The sequence below is a fragment of the Eumetopias jubatus genome, unplaced genomic scaffold (genome assembly GCF_037043125.1).
Source record: "Eumetopias jubatus isolate StellerSeaLion01/CBP00866 unplaced genomic scaffold, mEumJub1_p1.0 scaffold_5, whole genome shotgun sequence".
Classification (NCBI taxonomy): domain Eukaryota; kingdom Metazoa; phylum Chordata; class Mammalia; order Carnivora; family Otariidae; genus Eumetopias; species Eumetopias jubatus.
In genome coordinates, this window is record NW_028274811.1 from 5,172,622 (window position 1) to 5,182,063 (window position 9,442).

Genomic DNA, 9,442 nt, shown 5'->3' on the forward strand with positions numbered 1-9,442 from the left:
TAAGGAAGCCTACTTTACCCTCACCGAGCCTCTCCTCAGCGCGGCCTCATTTTCAACCGTGCCGGTGTGCCAACCTGGGGAGTGGATCCTGGCAGAACTTCCAGGGAGAAAGAGGCAGTGGGCCCAAGGCACCTCTCGACGCAACTCCTATTTCGCGAGCAGGCCTGTGAAAGAAGGCTGCTCTGGAACGCCCTCTTGTTTGGGGAAGAGAGCACAGCTGAACCCTGTGTGTCTGGAATCCTTAGGGACCCAGCCACTTACCACGAGGTATCAAGCGATAGAGTTACCGAAACTTAGCTTGCATTGCTCGCCTTGAGGCTGGAGGGATTTGACAGGGTTCGAGGACGAGAGACTCGGGAACGTTTCCCGTCCGTCACACAGAGTGAGAAACAGGAGCGTGTAGCAGGCAGCTCTCACCCTCCTCTTTTTTCATGAGGCCTCTCGCCTGGCCCCGTGTGTGCGTGCAGGCATAAAGGCAGTCACTCCCCTCGAACAGACAACCCTGGAGGGAACCCGTTCTCCCTCTTCAAGTAGCTTTTCCTGAGACTACAATCCCTCGGAAGCGAGGGTGTGTGAGAACATGACCAGGGCTTCTGGAAGCATATTCTGAGGGAGACTCGGGATGGGGCAGAAGGCAGAACACGACTCGCCCCTTGTCTCAGGAAGCCAGCCTTGCGGCACCGCTTTGCCTGGAGGCCTGATGGCTAGCGGACTTACTCGAAGTAGCAGCAGTGTAGACGGACCGTGCGGTAGCTAGAGTAGCGTCACTCTTGCTGGCGGTGGTAGCTCTTCCAGTGGGTGTGCGTGAAAGGCAGGGCAATGATCCCATCTTCCCGGGGTGCGAGCGTGAGAGCACTGCAAGTCAGTCCCAAACCGTTTCCTGAGTGAGACTCTGGCTGCGGCAGAACGCAGGACTCGACTCCCCGCTTGTTTCAGGAAAGCAGGCCTGCATTTCTGCCGGCAGCTCTAATTGCTAGCGAAGAAACTCGAAGCAGGACCCGTGTGGAGAAACCGTGCTTTAGCTAGCGCCGACCTCTCTGAGGGAGGAAGGCGGGTACAGTGTACCGTGTGTGAGAGCCTCGCGCACGGCTCCCGTTCGTAAAAGCGAGGGAGAGGCAGGCCGATGCGGAAGACAGGCACCCATCGCCTCGGCTCTTGCTACCTGAAGCTCACACCACCCCTCGAGGTGTGGTTGGAACTCTCAGTGCTCAACCCTGCCTTGGAAGAAACAAGCTCATAAGGAAGCCTAATTCCCCTCATGGAGCCTCTCCTCAGCGCGGCCTCCTTTGCAACCGTGCTGGTGTGCCAACCTGGGGAGTGGATCCCGGCAGAACTTCCAGGGAGAAAAAGGCAGTGGGACCAAGACACCTCTGGACTCAACTCCTATTTCGCGACAGACCTGTGAAGGAAGGCTGCTGTGAAACACCCTCTTGTTTGGGGAGCGGAGCACAACTGAACCCTGTGTGTCTGGAATCCTTACGGACCCAGCCACTGAACACGAGGAATCCAAGCGATAGAGTTACCGAAACTTAGCTTGCATTGCTCGTCTTGAAACTGGAGGGTTTGACAGGGTTCGAGGACGAGAGACTCGGGAATGGTTCCCGTCCGTCACACAGAGTGAGAAACAGGAGCGTGCAGCAGGCAGCTCTCACCCTCCTCTTGTTTTATGAAGCCACTAGCCTGGGCCCGTGTGTGCGTGCAGGTATAAAGGCAGCCACTCCCCTCCAACAGACAACCCTGGAGGGAACCCGTTCTCCCTCTTCAAGCAGCCTTTCCTGAGACTGCAGGCCCTTGGCCGCGAGAGTGTGTGGGAGCTCGCTCAGGGCTTCTGGAAGCATATTCTGAGGGAGACTTGCGATGGGGCAGAAGGCAGAACACGACTCGCCTCTTGTCTCAGGAAGCCAGCCTGGCGGCCCCGCTTTGCCTACAGGTCTGATGGCTAGCTGACTTACTCAAAGAAGCAGCAGTGTAGAGGGACCGGGTGGTAGCTACACTAGCGTCACTCTTGCTGGCGGTAGAAGCTCTTCCAGTGGGTGTGCGTGAAAGGCAGGGCAATGATCCCATCTTGCCGGGGTGCGTGCGTGAGAGCACTGCAAGTGAGTGCCAAACCGTTTCCTGAGCGAGACTCTGGTTGCGGCAGAACGCAGGACTCGACTCCCTCCTTGTTTCAGGAAAGCAGGCCTGCATTTCTGCCGGCAACTCTAATTGCTAGCGAGGAATCTCGAAGCAGGACCCATGTGGAGAATCCGTGCTTTAGCTAGCGCCGACCTCTCTGAGGGAGGAAGGCGGGTACAGTGTACCGTGTGTGAGAGCCTCGCGCACGGCTCCCGTTCGTAAAAGCGAGGGAGAGGCAGGCCGGTGCGGAAGACAGGCACCCATCGCCTCGGCTCTTGCTACCTGAAGCTCACACCACCCCTCGAGGTATGGTTGGAACTCTCAGTGCTCAACCCTGCCTTGGAAGAAACAAGCTCATACGGAAGCCTACTTTTCCCTCACGGAGCCTCTCCTCCGCGCGTCCTCCTTTGCAACCGTGCCGGTGTGCCAACCTGGGGAGTGGATCTCGGCAGAACTTCCAGGGAGAAAAAGGCAGTGGGACCAAGACACCTCTGGACTCAACTCCTATTTCGCGACAGACCTGTGAAGGAAGGCTGTTGTGAAACACCCTCTTGTTTGGGGAGCAGAGCACAACTGAACCCTGTGTGTCTGGAATCCTTACGGACCCAGCCACTGAACACGAGGAATCCAAGCGATAGAGTTACCGAAATTTAGCTTGCATTGCTCGTCTTGAAACTGGAGGGTTTGACAGGGTTCGAGTACGAGAAATTCGGGAACGGTTAACGACCGTCACACCGAGTGAGAAACAGGAGCGTGTAGCAGGCAGCTCTCACATTCCTCTTGTTTCATGAAGCCACTCGCCTTGCCCCGTGTGTGCGTGCAGGTATAAAGGCAGCCACTCCCCTCGAACAGACAACCCTGGAGGGAACCCGTTCTCCCTCTTCAAGGAGCCTTTCCTGAGACTGCGGGCCCTTGGCCGTGAGAATGTGTGGGAGCTCGGGCAGGGCTTCTGGAAGCATATTCTGAGGGAGACTTGCGATGGGGCAGAAGGCAGAACACGAATCGCCCCTTGTCTCAGGAAGCCAGCCTGGCGGCCCCGCTTTGCCTAGAGGTCTGATGGCTAGCTGACTTACTCAAAGAAGCAGCAGTGTAGAGGGACCGGGTGGTAGCTACACTAGCGTCAGTCTTGCTGGCGGTAGAAGCTCTTCCAGTGGGTGTGCGTGAAAGGCAGGGCAATGATCCCATCTTCCCGGGGTGCGAGCGTGAGAGCACTGCAAGTGGGTCCCAAACCGTTTCCTGAGTGAGACTCTGGCTGCGGCAGAACGCAGGACTCGACTCCCCGCTTGTTTCAGGAAAGCAGGCCTGCACTTCTGCCGGCAGCTCTAAATGCTAGCGAAGAAACTCGAAGCAGGACCCATGTGGAGAAACCGGGCTTTAGCTAGCGCCGACCTCTCTGAGGGAGGAAGTCCGGTACAGTGTACCGTGTGTGAGAGCCTCGCGCACGGCTCCCGTTCGTAAAAGCGAGGGAGAGGCAGGCCGGTGCCGAAGACAGGCACCCATCGCCTCGGCTCTTGCTACCTGAAGCTCACACCAACCCTCGTGGTGTGGTTGGAACTCTCAGTGCTCAACTCTGCCTGCAAAAAACAAGCTCATAAGGAAGCCTACTTTACCCTCACCGAGCCTCTCCTCAGCGCGGCCTCATTTTCAACCGTGCCGGTGTGCCAACCTGGGGAGTGGATCCTGGCAGAACTTCCAGGGAGAAAGAGGCAGTGGGCCCAAGGCACCTCTCGACGCAACTCCTATTTCGCGAGCAGGCCTGTGAAAGAAGGCTGCTCTGGAACGCCCTCTTGTTTGGGGAAGAGAGCACAGCTGAACCCTGTGTGTCTGGAATCCTTAGGGACCCAGCCACTTACCACGAGGTATCAAGCGATAGAGTTACCGAAACTTAGCTTGCATTGCTCGCCTTGAGGCTGGAGGGATTTGACAGGGTTCGAGGACGAGAGACTCGGGAACGTTTCCCGTCCGTCACACAGAGTGAGAAACAGGAGCGTGTAGCAGGCAGCTCTCACCCTCCTCTTTTTTCATGAGGCCTCTCGCCTGGCCCCGTGTGTGCGTGCAGGCATAAAGGCAGTCACTCCCCTCGAACAGACAACCCTGGAGGGAACCCGTTCTCCCTCTTCAAGTAGCTTTTCCTGAGACTACAATCCCTCGGAAGCGAGGGTGTGTGAGAACATGACCAGGGCTTCTGGAAGCATATTCTGAGGGAGACTCTGGGTGGGGCAGAAGGCAGAACACGACTCGCCCCTTGTCTCAGGAAGCCAGCCTTGCGGCACCGCTTTGCCTGGAGGCCTGATGGCTAGCGGACTTACTCGAAGTAGCAGCAGTGTAGACGGACCGTGCGGTAGCTAGAGTAGCGTCACTCTTGCTGGCGGTGGTAGCTCTTCCAGTGGGTGTGCGTGAAAGGCAGGGCAATGATCCCATCTTCCCGGGGTGCGAGCGTGAGAGCACTGCAAGTCAGTCCCAAACCGTTTCCTGAGTGAGACTCTGGCTGCGGCAGAACGCAGGACTCGACTCCCCGCTTGTTTCAGGAAAGCAGGCCTGCATTTCTGCCGGCAGCTCTAATTGCTAGCGAAGAAACTCGAAGCAGGACCCGTGTGGAGAAACCGTGCTTTAGCTAGCGCCGACCTCTCTGAGGGAGGAAGGCGGGTACAGTGTACCGTGTGTGAGAGCCTCGCGGACGGCTCCCGTTCGTAAAAGCGAGGGAGAGGCAGGCCGATGCGGAAGACAGGCACCCATCGCCTCGGCTCTTGCTACCTGAAGCTCACACCACCCCTCGAGGTGTGGTTGGAACTCTCAGTGCTCAACCCTGCCTTGGAAGAAACAAGCTCATAAGGAAGCCTAATTCCCCTCACGGAGCCTCTCCTCAGCGCGGCCTCCTTTGCAACCGTGCTGGTGTGCCAACCTGGGGAGTGGATCCCGGCAGAACTTCCAGGGAGAAAAAGGCAGTGGGACCAAGACACCTCTGGACTCAACTCCTATTTCGCGACAGACCTGTGAAGGAAGGCTGCTGTGAAACACCCTCTTGTTTGGGGAGCGGAGCACAACTGAACCCTGTGTGTCTGGAATCCTTACGGACCCAGCCACTGAACACGAGGAATCCAAGCGATAGAGTTACCGAAACTTAGCTTGCATTGCTCGTCTTGAAACTGGAGGGTTTGACAGGGTTCGAGGACGAGAGACTCGGGAATGGTTCCCGTCCGTCACACAGAGTGAGAAACAGGAGCGTGCAGCAGGCAGCTCTCACCCTCCTCTTGTTTTATGAAGCCACTAGCCTGGGCCCGTGTGTGCGTGCAGGTATAAAGGCAGCCACTCCCCTCCAACAGACAACCCTGGAGGGAACCCGTTCTCCCTCTTCAAGCAGCCTTTCCTGAGACTGCAGGCCCTTGGCCGCGAGAGTGTGTGGGAGCTCGCTCAGGGCTTTTGGAAGCATATTCTGAGGGAGACTTGCGATGGGGCAGAAGGCAGAACACGACTCGCCTCTTGTCTCAGGAAGGCAGCCTGGCGGCCCCGCTTTGCCTACAGGTCTGATGGCTAGCTGACTTACTCAAAGAAGCAGCAGTGTAGAGGGACCGGGTGGTAGGTACACTAGCGTCACTCTTGCTGGCGGTAGAAGCTCTTCCAGTGAGTGTGCGTGAAAGGCAGGGCAATGATCCCATCTTGCCGGGGTGCGTGCGTGAGAGCACTGCAAGTGAGTTCCAAACCGTTTCCTGAGCGAGACTCTGGTTGCGGCAGAACGCAGGACTCGACTCCCTCCTTGTTTCAGGAAAGCAGGCCTGCATTTCTGCCGGCAACTCTAATTGCTAGCGAGGAATCTCGAAGCAGGACCCATGTGGAGAATCCGTGCTTTAGCTAGCGCCGACCTCTCTGAGGGAGGAAGGCGGGTACAGTGTACCGTGTGTGAGAGCCTCGCGCACGGCTCCCGTTCGTAAAAGCGAGGGAGAGGCAGGCCGGTGCGGAAGACAGGCACCCATCGCCTCGGCTCTTGCTACCTGAAGCTCACACCACCCCTCGAGGTATGGTTGGAACTCTCAGTGCTCAACCCTGCCTTGGAAGAAACAAGCTCATACGGAAGCCTACTTTTCCCTCACGGAGCCTCTCCTCCGCGCGTCCTCCTTTGCAACCGTGCCGGTGTGCCAACCTGGGGAGTGGATCCCGGCAGAACTTCCAGGGAGAAAAAGGCAGTGGGACCAAGACACCTCTGGACTGAACTCCTATATCGCGACAGACCTGTAAAGGAAGGCTGCTGTGAAACACCCTCTTGTTTGGGGAGCGGAGCACAACTGAGCCCTGTGTGTCTGGAATCCTTAGGGACCCAGCCACTGAACACGAGCAATCCAAGCGATAGAGTTTTCGAAACTTAGCTTGCATTGCTCGTCTTGATGATGGAGGGATTTGACAGGGTTCGAGGAAGAGAGACTCGGGAACGGTTCACGACCGTCACACCGAGTGAGAAACAGGAGCGTGTAGCAGGCAGCTCTCACATTCCTCTTGTTTCATGAAGCCACTCGCCTTGCCCCGTGTGTGCGTGCAGGTATAAAGGCAGCCACTCCCCTCGAACAGACAACCCTGGAGGGAACCCGTTCTCCCTCTTCAAGCAGCCTTTCCTGTGACTGCGGTGCCTTGGCCGCGAGAGTGTGTGGGAGCTCGGGCAGGGCTTCTGGAAGCATAATCTGAGGGAGACTTGCGATGGGGCAGAAGACAGAACACGACTCGCCCCTTGTCTCAGGAAGCCAGCCTGGCGGCCCCGCTTTACCTGGAGGTCTGAGGGCTAGCTGACTTACTAAAAGAAGCAGCAGTGTAGAGGGACCGGGGGGTAGCTACACTAGCGTCAGTCTTGCTGGCGGTAGAAGGTCTTCCAGTGGGTGTGCGTGAAAGGCAGGGCAATGATCCCATCTTCCCCGGGGTGCGAGCGTGAGAGCACTGCAAGTGAGTCCCAAACCGTTTCCTGAGTGAGACTTTGGCTGCGGCAGAACGCAGGACTCGACTCCCCGCTTGTTTCAGGAAAGCAGGCCTTCACTTCTGCCGGCAGCTCTAAATGCTAGCGAAGAAACTCTAAGCAGGACCCATGTGGAGAAACCGTGCTTTAGCTAGCGCCGACCTCTCTGAGGGAGGAAGTCCGGTACAGTGTACCGTGTGTGAGAGCCTCGCGCACGGCTCCCGTTCGTAAAAGCGAGGGAGAGGCAGGCCGGTGCGGAAGACAGGCACCCATCGCCTCGGCTCTTGCTACCTGAAGCTCACACCAACCCTCGTGGTCTGGTTGGAAATCTCAGTGCTCAACCCTGCCTTGGAAGAAACAAGCTCATAAGGAAGCCTTCTTTCCCCTCACGGAGCCTCTCCTCAGCGCGGCCTCCTTTCAAACCGTGCCGGTGTGCCTACCTGGGGAGTGGATCCCGGCAGAACTTGCAGGGAGAAAAAGGCAGTGGGACCAAGACACCTCTGGACTCAACTCCTATTTCGCGACAGACCTGTGAAGGAAGGCTGCTGTGAAACACCCTCTTGTTTGGGGAGCAGAGCACAACTGAACCCTGTGTGTCTGGAATCCTTAGGGACCCAGCCACTGAACACGAGCAATCCAAGCGATAGAGTTACCGAAACTTAGCTTGCATTGCTCGTCTTGAAGATGGAGGTATTTGACAGGGTTCGAGGACGAGAGACTCGGGAACGGTTCACGACCGTCACACCGAGTGAGAAACAGGAGCGTGTAGCAGGCAGCTCTCACATTCCTCTTGTTTCATGAAGCCACTCGTCTTGCCCCGTGTGTGCGTGCAGGTATAAAGGCAGCCACTCCCCTCGAACAGACAACCCTGGAGGGAACCCGTTCTCCCTCTTCAAGGAGCCTTTCCTGAGACTGCGGGCCCTTGGCCGTGAGAATGTGTGGGAGCTCGGGCAGGGCTTCTGGAAGCATATTCTGAGGGAGACTTGCGATGGGGCAGAAGGCAGAACACGAATCGCCCCTTGTCTCAGGAAGCCAGCCTGGCGGCCCCGCTTTGCCTAGAGGTCTGATGGCTAGCTGACTTACTCAAAGAAGCAGCAGTGTAGAGGGACCGGGTGGTAGCTACACTAGCGTCAGTCTTGCTGGCGGTAGAAGCTCTTCCAGTGGGTGTGCGTGAAAGGCAGAGCAATGATCCCATCTTCCCGGGGTGCGAGCGTGAGAGCACTGCAAGTGGGTCCCAAACCGTTTCCTGAGTGAGACTCTGGCTGCGGCAGAACGCAGGACTCGACTCCCCGCTTGTTTCAGGAAAGCAGGCCTGCACTTCTGCCGGCAGCTCTAAATGCTAGCGAAGAAACTCGAAGCAGGACCCATGTGGAGAAACCGGGCTTTAGCTAGCGCCGACCTCTCTGAGGGAGGAAGTCCGGTACAGTGTACCGTGTGTGAGAGCCTCGCGCACGGCTCCCGTTCGTAAAAGCGAGGGAGAGGCAGGCCGGTGCGGAAGACAGGCACCCATCGCCTCGGCTCTTGCTACCTGAAGCTCACACCAACCCTCGTGGTGTGGTTGGAACTCTCAGTGCTCAACTCTGCCTGCAAAAAACAAGCTCATAAGGAAGCCTACTTTACCCTCACCGAGCCTCTCCTCAGCGCGGCCTCATTTTCAACCGTGCCGGTGTGCCAACCTGGGGAGTGGATCCTGGCAGAACTTCCAGGGAGAAAGAGGCAGTGGGCCCAAGGCACCTCTCGACGCAACTCCTATTTCGCGAGCAGGCCTGTGAAAGAAGGCTGCTCTGGAACGCCCTCTTGTTTGGGGAAGAGAGCACAGCTGAACCCTGTGTGTCTGGAATCCTTAGGGACCCAGCCACTTACCACGAGGTATCAAGCGATAGAGTTACCGAAACGTAGCTTGCATTGCTCGCCTTGAGGCTGGAGGGATTTGACAGGGTTCGAGGACGAGAGACTCGGGAACGTTTCCCGTCCGTCACACAGAGTGAGAAACAGGAGCGTGTAGCAGGCAGCTCTCACCCTCCTCTTTTTTCATGAGGCCTCTCGCCTGGCCCCGTGTGTGCGTGCAGGCATAAAGGCAGTCACTCCCCTCGAACAGACAACCCTGGAGGGAACCCGTTCTCCCTCTTCAAGTAGCTTTTCCTGAGACTACAATCCCTCGGAAGCGAGGGTGTGTGAGAACATGACCAGGGCTTCTGGAAGCATATTCTGAGGGAGACTCGGGATGGGGCAGAAGGCAGAACACGACTCGCCCCTTGTCTCAGGAAGCCAGCCTTGCGGCACCGCTTTGCCTGGAGGCCTGATGGCTAGCGGACTTACTCGAAGTAGCAGCAGTGTAGACGGACCGTGCGGTAGCTAGAGTAGCGTCACTCTTGCTGGCGGTGGTAGCTC